General features: G+C 36.1%; 1 pseudogene; it reads right to left on the bottom strand.

The window, feature by feature from the left end:
• Nucleotides 1-2,777: 2,777 nt before the first annotated feature.
• On the bottom strand, nt 2,778-3,432 carry LOC108178703 (large ribosomal subunit protein eL15-like; annotated as a pseudogene).
• Nucleotides 3,433-15,514: the final 12,082 nt, after the last annotated feature.

Here is a 15,514-nt window from a genome sequence, read left to right as displayed (position 1 = left end):
GAGATTCTAAATATCTCTTTTGAGAATTATATACAACACTCAAGTTTATCATTGAAAACAAGATGATGTGAACCTGAATTTACAATGTTCTTTGGTAGAATGTAATTTTCTATTAAAGATAATATAAGGCCGGCGCTGCAGCTCAATAGGCTAATCCTCCACCTGTGGCACCAGCACACCAGGTTCTAGTCCCGGTCGGGGCGCCAGATTCTGTCCCGGTTGCCCCTCTTCCAGGCCAGCTCTCTGCTGTGGCTCGGGCATGCAGTGGAGGATGGCCCAAGTGCTTGGGCCCTGCACCCCATGGGAGACCAGGAGAAGCACCTGGCTCCTGGCTTCAGATCAGCGTGGTGCGCCAGCCGCAGCGCGCCAGCCACGGTAGCCATTGGAGGGTGAACCAATGGCAAAAGGAAGACTTTTCTGTCTCTCTCTCTCACTATCCACTCTGCCTGTCAAAAACAAACAAACAAAAAAAGCTAATATAACTGCCCTTTAATTTTAATCATAAAATTAAAAACTCTAAAACTTAAGCATATCATGGCATCAAAAATATTAAAAATAGTTCATAAAAAGGAAACCATGCATGCTCTGTTTGCCATTTTTCTCCTATGAAATAATATATATATATATGTATATTTTTTTCTTTAGGGGAAAGAATTTATTGGGGGAAACCTGACAGACTGGAGGGAAAGGGCAAAGAAGGAAAAGAGAAGGAGATCATAAGGAGAGAGACAGAGACAAAGATCAGGAGACGGAGAGAAAGAGAGAGAGAAAGAGAGCCATGTGTTCAGGAACAGGTCCTTTTAAAACTTTGTCGGGGGTGGGCAGAGAAGTAGGAACAGCGAATCCCATTAGGATGGAGGTGGAGCTCGACACAGGTGGCTGGGTCATGTGGCCACCTGGCTTCCAGCAATGGCGGCAGGGGGTAGAGCCTAGGATGGTGTCAGGGTGTAGATCACGCCATAGATAAGACTGCACCATTTTCCTAACATTCCCCACTTTTGTTTTTTATAAAGCAGGAGTTGTATGGGATTACATTAGTCCAGAAGTCCAGGAGGGGTAGAAGGACAATGATCTGTCTTTAGAGCTACTTCCTGCTGACATGGGTGACGAGATACTCTTCGCTGGCATGGGGCGATGTCTCAGGCCGCTGTCTCCTGGGTGGGGAGCCAAGTATATCCCTGTAGCAGCATTTGGTTGACTGCCTGGTTGCTGAAGGCCTTGGTTTGTTCCAGAAATAATATATTTTAAGCAACAATACTGGCCTGTTCCAATTTCTACCAAATACAGAATAGAAGATTTAAAGAATGCATTCCTAAGACTTTAATTTGTATTAATGTACTTTTTTTAATACTATGACAGAATACCATTCATAATGAAATGTTCTGAGGTAGTTACATTTTTCTTCTTTTGGATTATGAGAATTATTTATATATTCAATCTTAATATTATAACTTCATTGCCCAATAGGAAAAAAATCCACTGGATATGAATTATTTTGAGAAAGAATTAAAATCTTTTCTTCTGTTTTAAATTTAAAAGATGAAAAGATTTCTAATGACATAAAATCCACATTGCTTCAGGCTCAGCTTGCAAATCACAGATATTGCTGTGTAACTCAAAGCTACTGGTTAATACTTCTATTTTCCTTGCCTGTAAAGCTATAAACCCCAATTCTGTAATGATTCCTTAACGAAATAGATGAGTGATAATTAGATCATAAGAGATGTGAGTTAAATTATTAATTTAAAAAGGTAAAGAAAAGGTAATGAAAGTTGCAAGGGACCTATCCCATATTTGAAAAGCCAGTAGCAGCTTAGCTTCAAAACTTTGTGCTTGTAGTTGTATGGTAATGAAACTCTTGACATTAGAAATACATTTATTTTACAGTTGTTCTCACTCATAAAATAATGGGTCTTTCAAAAAGTTTATTACAAATTGAAAATAAGCTTTAAAACCCATAAAAATATCTTTTGACATTTATTGCAAAAAGTAGCTTAAGGATGTTGATACATATTGATAGTCTGCTTGTTGACATTTGAAAATTTTATTCATAACTCATTCACAGAGTTTAAAAATTCACAGAGAAAGGCTTGGCTAGAATACGCTTGTGGGCAGGCAGGCAAGGGTACAATTGCCTGTGGGCTCACTAGAAATCCCTGAGATTTATTTTGTAGGAATATGAGAGAAAGCAAGTAGCATCTTTATTTCCAAAAATTTTCTACTATCATTTACCTAGCCAATTACATTCAGTTTCTTTTTATTATAGCTCAGTTCTCTGTAGAGACAATCTTACTACCTTTTAAAAATGTGATTTGTTTAGAGTTATTATTTTATGTTTGCATCATATATACATACATACATATATATAATGATGAACTTGTTTATTTGAAAGGCAGAGTGACAGTGAAAGAGAGAGAGAAGGAGAGAGTTATTTGATCCACTGGTTCACTCCCAAATGGCCATAAGGCCTGGGTCTGGGGCCAGGCTGAAACTGAGAGGCAGGAACTCCATTCTTATCTCCCACGTGGGTGGCAGGGGCCCAAGTGCTTGGGCCATCTTCAGTTACCTTCCCAGGTGTATTAGCAGGAAGCTGGAGAAGGAGATAAGCTAGGACTTGAACTGGCACTTTAATGTGGGAGGACACCATCACAAGGGGCAGCTTAACCTGCTATACCACAACATCGGCCCCTCCATCATGTTGTTTTTGTTTTTATTTTTTTGTACTGTCCTAAATTGCTGACTATGATTAGATGTGAATTCTACAAATTTTACTTGTATTAGCGGTAATGGCACAGTTGGAGGGTATTCTGCCTTCTCCAGGTTGTACAACAAGAACCAGCGATCACGTGGTGCAACTTGTGACCCTTTCCAAGGCCACGACTCTTGTGGCCTAGAGATCCCAGCCCACACATTTCCCTGTGTTGTCGACTTGTTTGGTGATCCACGGGGTGTCAGGATTTCTTTGAATAGCTTTTGAGGAATGGATCCATAAGGATAACCTCAAAAAACAATTGTACGTGGAATCTTCAACCCAGCAAGAATTCAGGACTCTCAAAGCCCCACAGTGACATCCAGTTCTTTCCTCAGCAACACAATGAAAACTTCCAGCAAACTTCAGCTGGTGCATACCATAATAGACAGGCTTGCCGTAGGTTGCACCATTAGGAGCTGGGCACTTGGGCCACTGTGGTGCACATGAATCCTAGATATGACGTAACCATGCTTGGCCTTGTACCCCACTCTGTGTACCTTGTCCAGCTGAGTGGGGCAGGGCGCCCTGTGGATCTCAGAGAGCTAGCAGCACTGCCAGCAGTGGAACCTCAGGAGAAAGTGCATCCCATTTAACTGCTTCTTTCTCCATAGCTCCTGGATGTACTCGTATACACCCGTCTTGGCACCTCTGATGGCTGCCAGCAGATGGAAAATCTGCATCATGGATTTTTTTAAAGTGCTTGCTCATGCACTTGCTAATGTTGAAATTTTAGAAATATATTTTTTATCACAGCTGGTATAATTCAGTAATTTTTCAAAATTCCTGTTTTGTCACATGATACCATTCAGACTAATAGAGTGCTTTCTCTGATTAGATCATGTTTCCAAGCCTTGTATGAGAATGCATTGTTGACAGAAGGGGATTTTGATGGATAACTTGCAGATCAGCTCCCTGAGCAAAGCCCAAGTGGGATATCCTGGGACCTTTCTTGAATTTGAAAGACAACATATATGTACACTCACCTCACACCAGCATGCACACACACACACACACACACACACACGGGGTGGGGTGGGGGTAGAGAGAGTCAAGTAATATTCTGGTCAATAAAAGACTTGATCTTAGCAATGCCCAGAGATTCAGGAGGTAAGCATTATTGTTTCTCAAGTAAATGTTATAAACGAAGGTGAGTTTTCTGAAGAATAAGCTATTCTTTCACTGGTTCTTCAGAGATAGTCAGGCTTGCAAAATCCCCTCTAGTAGAAATAATCAATAAACCTGTGCCTTTGTCATTCTGTGGTGCTTCTGAACCACATGAATGATAAATTCTCTAAAACCTATGCTCTTTAGGAATTTGGAGCAAATTAACAAGATTTGCTACCACAAATGGTCTTTTTATATTTCTATCCATGGCTGACTATGACTATACTTTGCACTAGATGGTACTCAGTGGCAAATAACTTGTTAATTTAAATGTTGCAGATGTGGAAACTGAAGCCAGAGAAATTAAGAGACTTGCATCACATCACTAAATCTGACTATTCTGGAACAGCAACTAGTTTGACACTTATTTTGAAATCTGCATATAGTCTTTCAAGATACTATCAACTGTCTTCTATAGTAGAGATTATTGGGGCTTTTGAAGAGGCAGAAATTAATTTGCCACTTATTAATTTTGTGACAGTGGAAATTTAATCTTTATGAGCTTTGGTTTCTTTATCTGCAAAACAAAGATAATAATAAAACCTGTAGATTTATTATAGATTTTAATATTAATGTATATAAAAGTTATAATGTAATTCTTTGGAGGTAGTTAATTCTTAATACGTGGAAGACATTGTCATATTAATATCATAAAATATAAAAATAATTCAATGTTCTTAATTGTGAAAAAATAAGAAAACAAACAAAAAAGATTCCAGCTTCCTGCTAATGCACACCCTGTAAGTCAGCAGATGATACCTCAAGTACATGGGCCCCTCCACCCATGTGGGAGACCTGGATTGAATTCCTGGCTCCTCCTGGCTATAGCTTGGCACAGTCATGACTGCTGAAGGCATTTGGGAAGTAAACCAGCAGATAGAAGATATCTCTGTTTTTCTGTCTCTCTCTGTCTCTCAAATGAAAAGAAATTTAAAAATTAAAATTTTTTTATTTATATAAACAGAACATATTTCATGTAATTCAGAAATACAATTTTAGGCCCATAAGGATACTTTCCACCCTCCCCTCTCCTCCTTCCTTGTTTTTTCTTTTCATTTTTACAATGACATATTTTCAATTTACTTTAGTTATAGGTTTAATCCTCCATTAAAGAAAGAATTCAACAAGTAGAGAGTAGAAAGACCACTGTTCTGCGGAGTATAGACAAGGACTATAAACAATAATCAAATCTCCAGAAATATTTTTAAAACAAACACATTAAGTACTTCTCTGAGTTTGTAAGACAGCTGAAAATAGAAGGATTGGAGGTTGCATGATATACTTACTAAAAGGACCACATACTTCTTCCTCTGAGTCAGACACTACACTTGTACTACTTGTATTAGAACTCTGCCACTCTCTTCTCTGAAAACCAACTGCCTTTGCTATGATCCTTACCGGAATAAATCTCTGCTCCATTGTGTCACCAAATTCCAAACCAAAGTGTTTACAGGCTTATTTTCTTCCAGAATTCAGGTTATATCCTCTGGCGTAGTTTCAAGAAAGGCTGCAAGAGCAAATTAAGGTGGCTACCTGAACACATGGATTTATAAGGTAGGAAATTCCTCAGTCATTCATTAGAAATAGTGATTATAAGGATTTGCAGTTACACAAATGCCTACTATAATTGGTGCCTGAAAGAGCCAGGTAAATGAGCAGGAGTAATATCAGGCGTCGTCTGCATTCTGGACCATAGCAAGACAGTGAACTGCTGCTTCTGCCTCACTCATTACCCATTTAATTCCGCACTCAAGGACTTAGCAACATGATTCACCTGTGTCAGGTGTCTCCTGGGACTTCACATGAACTGAAAATACTTCCCAGAGAGGTAAAAAAAAAAAAAATAGATGATATTGTATATCTGGTTGCACATAATAGAACAAGAGGTAAATTAGTCCTGTGGGTGTTTAAAACAAATTTAAAATAAGTATCTTCAAATTTAAGGAGTAAATGTTTAGGTTGTTTCTTCCCAATTCATTTATTTTTCTGGCTGCTTTTTTTTTTTTTTTTTTTTGGCTGCTTTGGAGAGGTAAGTGTGCGTGGCTGAGGGATGGAGAGTGAAGGAATGGAACATGATTTCAAAAGGAATGCATTACTTACTGTTGGGAATAGCAGGGCAGAGATTCAATTTTCTTACAGAAATAAAATCTGACCAAGGAGACTGATCCAAGATAGGATTAGCAGGATTAGTAAATAAACATAGGATTGGCAGGATTAGCAAATAAACACACAGGATCCTCTGTTAAATTAGAATTTCATTTGATAATTTGCAATTCAAATTTAACTGGTTATCCTGTATTTTACCTAGTGATCACAGAGCAAGAGCAATCTGCATGCCTTCTCAATCCCTAATCTCTCTTACTCGTTCCTATATTACATTTTTCCTACCCCCACCTTCCCATGAAAAACATAAAAATATAGCACTACTGAGATGATTATTTATCTTAATATGATTAGGTAAGTGTATGAAAGGAACATGCAGATTATGAAAAAAATGTATGTGGATCAATTTTTTTGCACAAAAATAAACTTAGTTTTCAATTTACTTTTCCTACAAACTTTTGGATGTACTCTAATACATTTCTGGTATTAGTTTTCAGCAGGTACAATATACTACTAGTGAGAAATTGAGATCTTCCAAAAGGAACATACTGGTAATACAGTTGAAATCTGAATATTTATGAATTCTCAGATATTCTCTAATTTAGGACGTTGTGCAGATGCCTGCCTGAATTCATAGAAAATATATTATTAATAATCTTTAAGATAGCTGGTGATTGCATTAGCTTATTATTTTTAAGGAATATGGGCCTTAATTTTCTGTGTACTTTACCAAGGCAATATCATCACCATAAAGTTGAGGAAAATTGGCTTGGAAAGGTTAGATGACCTGTCTCAGTAAATGATGAATCTGTAACTGAATCCAGTGCCTTCCATATGCTAATACAGCCTTTCATCAACTTTGCCCCATGTGATATATATCTGTATATATCAGTTTGACTGGGCTAGGGAATGCACAGATAACATAAAATACTATTTCTGAGTATGTCTGTGAGATTAGCATTGGAATTAGTAGACTTAGTAGAGATGATCACCCTAACCAATGTAGGCAGGCATCATCTAATCCATTAAGAGTCAGATGGAACAAAAATGTAAAAGAAGGATGAGTTTTTTCCCTTCTTTAACTGGGGCATCCATCTTCTGCCCACAGACATTGAACTCCTGGTTCTTGTGTTCTCAAATTCAGTGTGCATTACATACACCATAGGCTCCCTTGGTTCTCAGGCCTTTGGACTCAGACTGAATTATACCACCAGGTTTCCTTGTTTCCCAATATGCAGAGAGCAGACGATAGGACTTCTCAGCCTCCACAGTCACATGAGCCAATTCCCATAATGAATCTCCACATATATCTCTATATGTCATCTTGGTTCAATTCCCCTGGAGAATCCTGACTAAAGCACCTCCGTTAAATATTAGGGGATGAAATAAATGGTTATTCACCCTATAGAACTAGGGCAATGTCCTCTTAAAATTAGGCAGAGCCAAGGCTTGGGCTCTTGGTGCTGTATGCCCCAGCATTCGTCATGTCCACACAGCAGGACCTGGGGAAGGAGCTATCCATATCATACAATCTGAGGGTTATAGCTATTGGTGCCACAAGTCCAATCATCACTTTAATTTGCCTGGTGGGACAAGGAGACACCAGCCTCCGTGTACCACAACACCAGAAACATAGCTGCAGCCATCACAAACCCTAGTTGATTGGTACTCAACACTCTGGGGGCTAAAGACACACACCTTTGGAAGCTCATGTCCTCTTCAAAGTCATACTACTACCTCCATGAACTATTACAGGCTAGACAACTGTAGCACTGGTAGATACTGTTGACATTGATCACCACTGGAGAAATCACTGAGATTATATTTTTGGGCTCACCTAGAACCAAAGAAAAAGAACAACTCAAGTGACACTCCACATTCCACATAAACAAAAACATCTTTCCTAATTAAGCCTACTCTATTTAAAAAAGGAATTGTTGCACAAGATGTCAACATAGGGACACAGGAAACATGAAGAAGCAAGGAAGCACGACACCTCCAAAAAAACATTCTCCAGAGATAGATCCTGAACTTAGGGAAGTCTATGAAATGCCTAAAAAATAATTCAAAATTTAATGATCCCAAGGAAATTCAATAAGATGCAAGAGAATACAGATGAATACCTTAAAGAAATGAGAAAAACAATATATGATCTGAATGATTAATTCAATAGCTATATAAATAATTTAAAAGAACCAAACAAAAGCTTTAAAGCTGAAAACTTCAATCAATGAAATAAGAAATAAAATTGAAAGCCTCAAAAACAGAATAAACCAAATGGAAGGATGAATTTCTGATTGAAATAACAGAATCAGACATAAATAAAGATAAAATAATTTAAAAGAATGAAGAAAGCCTATGTTATATATAGGATATCATTAAATAAATATTCATATATAGGGATACTAGAAAGAGAAAAGAAGGTACAAGGCCTTGAGAACCTACTGAATAAAATGGGATAATAGTTGTAAACTTCCCAAGTATTGAAAGATATGGAAATATAGGAAGCTCAAAGGACCCCAAACAAATAGAACCAAAATTATTGAAAGTTAAGGACAAAGAGAGATTCCCAAAGACAGTAAGAGAAAATGTCAAGTCACATATAAAGAAAAACCATTTAGACTAACAGCAGAATTCCCAAAGACAGTAAGAGAAAATGTCAAGTCACATATAAAGAAAAACCATTTAGACTAACAGCAGACTTCTCAAAAGAAACTATGCAGGCCAGAAGAGAGTGGGATGATATGTTCAAAGTCTTAAAACAAAACCAAAAAAAAAAAAAAAAAAAAAAAAGATTCCAACCAGGAATAAAATATATCCAGCAGTGCACCAAGAATAATATATCCAGCAAAGCTGTTCTTTAGGATTAAAGGATAAATAAAGTGTTTTTCCAGCCAAGCAAACATTGAGAGAATTCATCACCACCAGACCAATCTAACAAGAAATTCTGAAGGGAGTCATACATTAGAAGTAAACATCAGGGCTGGCACTGTGACACTGTGTGTAAAGCCGCAGCCTATAGTGCCAGCATCCCATATGGCCTCCGCTTTGAAACCCGGCTGATCCACTTCTGATCCAGCTCTCTGCTATAGCCTGGGAAAACAGTAGAAGATGGCCCAAGTCCTTGGGCCCCTGCACCTGCATGGGAGTCCTGGAAGAAGCTCCTGGCACCTGGCTTCAGATCAGCCCAGCTCTGGCCATTGTGGCCATTTGGGGAATGAATCAGTGGATAAAAGATCTCTCTCTCTCTCTCTCTCTCTCTCTGCCTCTGCCGCTTTGTAACTCAGCCTTTCAAATAAATAAATAAATATTTTTAAAAAGTGAATATCATAGAAATGTATGACTATACCAAATTCAGTAACAGCAGATATAATCAGTAACCAATGAACAAAATGGCAGGAGTTAGTTCTTATCTAGCAATATTAACCTTGAATGTAAATGGATTAATTTCTCAATCAAAAGATATATGTTGACTTAATGGATGAAAAAAAAAACCCAACTATGTATTGCCTACAAAACTAACTTCACAGGTAAAGATACACATAGATTAAAAATGAAGATCTGGAAAAAGATACACCAGGCAAATGGGACCAAAAATGAGTATAAGTAGCTATATTCATATCAGCAAACAGATTGTAAATCAAAAACTATGAAATAAGACATTAAAGGATATTATATATTGATGAAAGTTTTAACTCAGTCAAAAGATGTAAGAATCATGAATAGATAAGCACTTAACACAAAACCATCCAGATATATGCAACAGATATTATTAGACCTATAGGGAGAAATAGACTTCAGTACAATAATAGTGGGGGACTTCACTACCACACTGTTATCATAGGACAGATCATCCCGACAGAAAATCAACAATTGAGTTGAACCATACCATTGAGCAAATGGACACAACATTTACAGAACATTTCACCCAATAGCCACAGAATACACATTCTCAACAGCATATGGAAATTCTGTAGAATAGGGCATAGGTTGGACCACAAATCAAGCCTCCATTATCTGAAAAAGGCTGAAATCATATCGTATATCCTCTCAAACCACGAAAGAATAAAGTAGAGATCAATAACAAGAAGAACAATAAAAAGTTCACAAATACAAAGAAATTAAACAACATGCTCCTTAATGACCAATGGTTCATTGAAGAAACTAAAAATTTCTTGAAACAAATGAAAAAATAAAGACAGCATATCAAAACCTGTGTACTATGACAAAATAAGTATTAAAAGGGAGTTTATAGCAGCAAATGCTTTTAAAAATCAGAATGATCCCAAACTCTCTAATGATGCATCTCAAGGACTTAGAAAAACAAAACTTGTATGTAGAATGAAATTAGACCGCTACCTCTCAGCATATATAAAAGTCAACACAAGATGGATTAAAGGGGGAAAAAAAGAATGGATCAAAGACTTAAATTTTTAAGACCAGAAACTATAAAACTGATAGAAGAAAATGTAGGGGAAACACTTCAAGACATTGGTATAGGTGATGACTTCTTGGATAAGACCCACAAAGGATAGGCAACAAAGCAAAACTAGACATGTGAGATTATATCAAACGCAGACATTTATGTACAGCAAATGAAACAGTCAATGTAGTGAAGGGACATATGACAGAAATGGAGAAAATATGTGAGCTACTCGCCTGACAAAAGATTAATATCCAGAATATATCAGTAACTTAAAAAGCTCAACAATAAAACCACAACCAATAAAGTTAAGAAAAAGGAAAGGGACTTGAATAGACAATTCTCAAAAGAAGAAATACAAATGGCAAACAGACATATTTTAAAAATGCTAAATATCACTAGCCATCAGGGAAACACAAAACAAAACCACAATGAGATATCACCTCATCCTTATAGAATGGCTATTATCAAAGAGATAGTAAAAAATGATGGTGAAGATGTGAAAAAAGGAGAACTCTTATACACTGTTGGGAATGTAAATTAATGCAGTCACTATGGAAAACAAGTATGGAGATTTTTTAAAAATTTACTTATATAAAGGGAACAGATTTCATGTATTTCATATATACAGTTTTAAGAACATAATGATACTTCCCACCCTCCCTCTCTCCCTCCCTCCCACATTCCCTCTTCCTTCCTTTCTTATTTTTCTTTTGATTTTTGTAATGCCATACTATCAATTTATAATCACAAGCTTAATCCTCCACTAAATAAAGAATTCAACAAGTAGTAAGTAGAAAAGATCAATGTTCCTCAGGAGTATAGATAAGGGCTATAAACAATAATCAAATCTTAAGATGTCAATGTCATAGAAAAATGACCATTTCACTCATATTCAATAAATTTTAAAGTAATCACATATTAAAACTATAGTATTACAACATTCTTAACCATTGGTTTGATGAAGTTATAAAACAAAGTTTTACAAAGCTGTATTTGCAGCAATACTAATAAAACACAGGCATTTATTCTTTTCTTTCTTTTTTTCTCTCTTTTTTGTTTGTTTTTAAAATTTTAGCTCTCACCCATAAGGGAGAACATGCAGTATTTGTCTTTCTGGGTCTGGCTTATATTTTTCCGTTCAATTATTTATAGCTGTCACCTTTATTCCCACTAAACTATGGTCTTTTTGCTTTTTACTTGTGAAACTACTTATTTGGTGAAGTATTAAGCCTTTTAACTATAACGTGATGTTAAAATATGTTATCTCAAAAACTAAAAAAAAAGGAGAAGGAAAGAGGGTAGGAGAGAGAGAGGAGGAGGGAAGGAGGGAGGGAATATCATTATGGTCTTAGAATTGTATGCACAAATCAAATTGAATCTGTTAAAATCTAATTAAAAATTAAAATAAAAAATTTAAAAAGAAGATTGTGAAGAAAAAGATGTTAATTTCACTAATGTGCTTTTTTGTATTCTATATTATCACAAGTCAGAGAAAACATTATATTTGTCTTCTTGGAAGTGGCGTACTCCACTAAGCGTAATTAAAAACTAGAAATGGAACTGCCATATGATCTAGCTACTGTATGTATACCCAAAAGGCATAAATTCATTGTATCAAAGAGTTACCTGTTCCAACATATTTATAGCAGTACTGTTCACAACCAAAACAGATTCAACTAAGGTGTCCATCATCTGATGAATAAATTAAAAAATGTGGTATATATACACAATGGAATACTATTCAGGTATAAAAAGAATGAAATCCTGTCGTTTTTAGCAAGATGGATGGAGCTAGAGGACATTATGTTGAGTGAAATATGGGAGACACAAACATATACTGCATGGTCTTCCTAATATGTGGGAGCTAAAATTAAAAAAAAAAAAAGAAAAAACTCAATATGAACACAGAATGTTTTTTCTAGAGGGTGGGAGGGATAAAAGGAGTTTGGATAAAACATAGGGGAAGCTGGATCTGGTTCATTAATCATGATAAAAATACTAATAAGATATGTTAACATGGGAAATGGGGTGAAGGGCATATGTGAACTCCTTGTATTTATAACTCATGATTTTTTATAAATTTAAAACTATTCTGAAATAAAATTCTAAAATTATTCATCTTAAACTATGTTTACTAGAAAGAGAATCTTTAAAACATCAAAGTATATAGCTTTTAAAAAGTTTTTTGTTATTAAAATTTTAAGACATTAAAAAATAAATATGATAGCATAATAAACTCCCATGTGCCCATCACTTAGTATAAATAATTATTACCACATTACTCATCCACTTTATATTTTTAAAATAAATCCTGGACATGATAGAATTTCATCTATAAATAATTCAGGATGTAACCAAATGAGAAACATAGTTTGACCACTAACCCATTATCAAAACCAAAATTAATAATTTTTAATATCATTAAAAAACCCAAGAAATATTTTATTAATTTCCTAGAAATGCCATACCCAAGTATAGCAAACTATATGGTTCAAGCGACAGAAATTTATTATCTCGTAACTCTGAATGCTAAAAGCTCAAATTCAAGTTATTGCCATGGCTATGCTCCCTCTGAAAGCCCTTCTTGGTCTCACTCTTAGCTTCCTATATTTTTTTGGCTTGTCACAGAATGACTCCGTTCAATAGTCATTCTCCCTGTATGTGTCTCTGTTCAAATTTTCCTTTTTATAAGGATGCATTCATATTGGACTAGGGTTCACCTTAATGAACTCATCTGAACTTGATCATCTGCAAAGATCCTATTTCAAAATGAGGTTATATGCAGTTTTAAAATTTTTCAGGACCCCCAATTCAATCCATAATATTATTTGCATTTCTTCACATATCTCATTTTTGTTTTATGGTTGATTTCCTTGAACCATACGCCAAACAAGGTCCACACACTGCATTTGGTTGATAAGTCTCTAAAATCATGGGTTTTCTCTTGCTATTTCTTTTAGAAGCATATTCCTGAAGGTACCACATTGCTTGTCCTATAATTGATTTCTTTGCTTAGTGTCATTTACATGTTGCCCCATAGTCAAATCCCTGTAAAACAGTAATTTGATCATGAGGCTTAATTAAATTTAAGTTCAAGTTTTAGTGAGACTACTTCATGCACTTTCCTTTGGATCCCATCAGGAGGTATATAATGTATAGATTCTTCTAATTTGGTGATATTAAGATTGGTTAATGAGTTTACATGTTATCAACTTAATCTTTCCATTATGATGTTTTCCAGCTGCTTTTCATCTAAGTTTTTTTTTTTTTTTCTCATCGGTTCAATTGTTTATTATTGAGTTCAACAAATACTTATTGAACAACCAAAGCATGTCCATAATAGTCGCAGTGGAAAGAAACATGGCTTTTAAATTTTAAAATTTTATAATAAAAATGATAATCTGTGATAGATTGCCAATATTTTATTTTCTAAAGTACATATACCAAGTCTTCTCATTTTCCCTAGAGTATAAACAACTATTATACAGCACCCTGAAAAATCATAGCCGTTTATGATAACAGGGTCAATGACACTGTCATATATATAATGCTAAGGAATGGCTAAATTTCATCTTTCTTTTTTTTTAACTTTTATTTAATGAATATAAATTTCCAAAGTACGATTTATGGATTACAATGGCTTCCCCCACATACTGTCCCTCCCACCCACTACCCTCCCCTTTCCCACTCCCTCTCCCCTTCCATTCACATCAAGATTCATTTTCGATTATCTTAATATACAGAAGATCAGCTTAGTATACATTAAGTAAGGATTTCAACAGTTTGCTCTCACACAGAAACATAAAGTGAAAAATAATAGATGATTTTTTTTTTTTATGTTTATGGCAGTTTTATTTCTTTTTTTTTTTTAAACTTTTATTTAATGCATATAATTTTCCAAAGTACGACTTATGGATTACAATGGCTTCCCCCCCATACCGTCCCTCCCACCCACAACCCTCCCCTTTCCCACTCCCTCTCCCCTTCCATTCACATCATGATTCATTTTCGATTATCTTAATATACAGAAGATCAGCTTAGTATACATTAAGTATGGATTTCAACAGTTTGCTCCCACACAGAAACATAAAGTGAAAAATAATAGATGATTTTTTTAAATGATGATGAAATCAGAGCAGACCTATTGTCATGTTTAATCCCAGTGAGAGTCAAGTTGGGAATTGATAATTTCTTTTTTTTTTTTTCTTTTTTTTTTTTTTTTTTTACAGAGGATCAGTTTAGTATGCATTAAGTAAGGATTTCAACAGTTTGCACCCCCATAGAAACACAAAGTGAAATATATTGTTTGAGTACTCGTTATAGCATTAAATCTCAATGTACAGCACATTAAGGATAGAGATCCTACATGAGGAGTAAGTGCACAGTGACTCCTGTTGTTGACTTTACCAATTGACACTCCTGTCTATGGCATCAGTAATCTCCCTATGCTCCAGTCATGAGTTTCCAAGGCTATGGAAGCCCTCTGAGTTCTCCGACTCTTATCTTGTTTAGACAAGGTCATAGTCAAAGTGGAGGTTCTCTCCTCCCTTCAGAGAAAGGTACCTCCTTCTTTGATGACCTGTTCTTTCCACTGGGATCTCACTCGCAGAGATCTTTTGCCAGAGTGTCTTGGCTTTCCATGCCTGAAATACTCTCATGAGCTTTTCAGCCAGCTCCGAATGCCTTTAGGGCTGATTCTGAGGCCAGAGTGCTATTTAGGACATCTGCCATTCTATGAGTCTGCTGAGTATCTCACTTCCCATGTTGGATCACTCTCCCCTTTATTTACTCCATCGGTTAGCGTTAGCAGGTACTAGACTTGTCTATGTGTTCCCTTTGACTCCCAGTCCCTTCACCATGACCAACTGTGAACTGAAACTGATCACCTGGAACAGTGAGATGGCATTGGTACATGCCACCTCGATGGGATTGAATTGGAATCCCCTGGTATGCTTCCAACTCCACCACTTGGGGCAAGTCAGCCTGAGCATGTCCCAAATTATACATCTCTTCCCTCTCCCATTCCCACCACCATGTTCAACAGGGATCACATTTCAGTTAATTTTCAA

Source organism: Oryctolagus cuniculus, chromosome X (genome assembly GCF_964237555.1).
Source record: "Oryctolagus cuniculus chromosome X, mOryCun1.1, whole genome shotgun sequence".
NCBI lineage: Eukaryota > Metazoa > Chordata > Mammalia > Lagomorpha > Leporidae > Oryctolagus > Oryctolagus cuniculus.
Note: the sequence above shows the minus strand (reverse complement) of the source record. Positions and strands in the feature narration are given on the sequence as shown.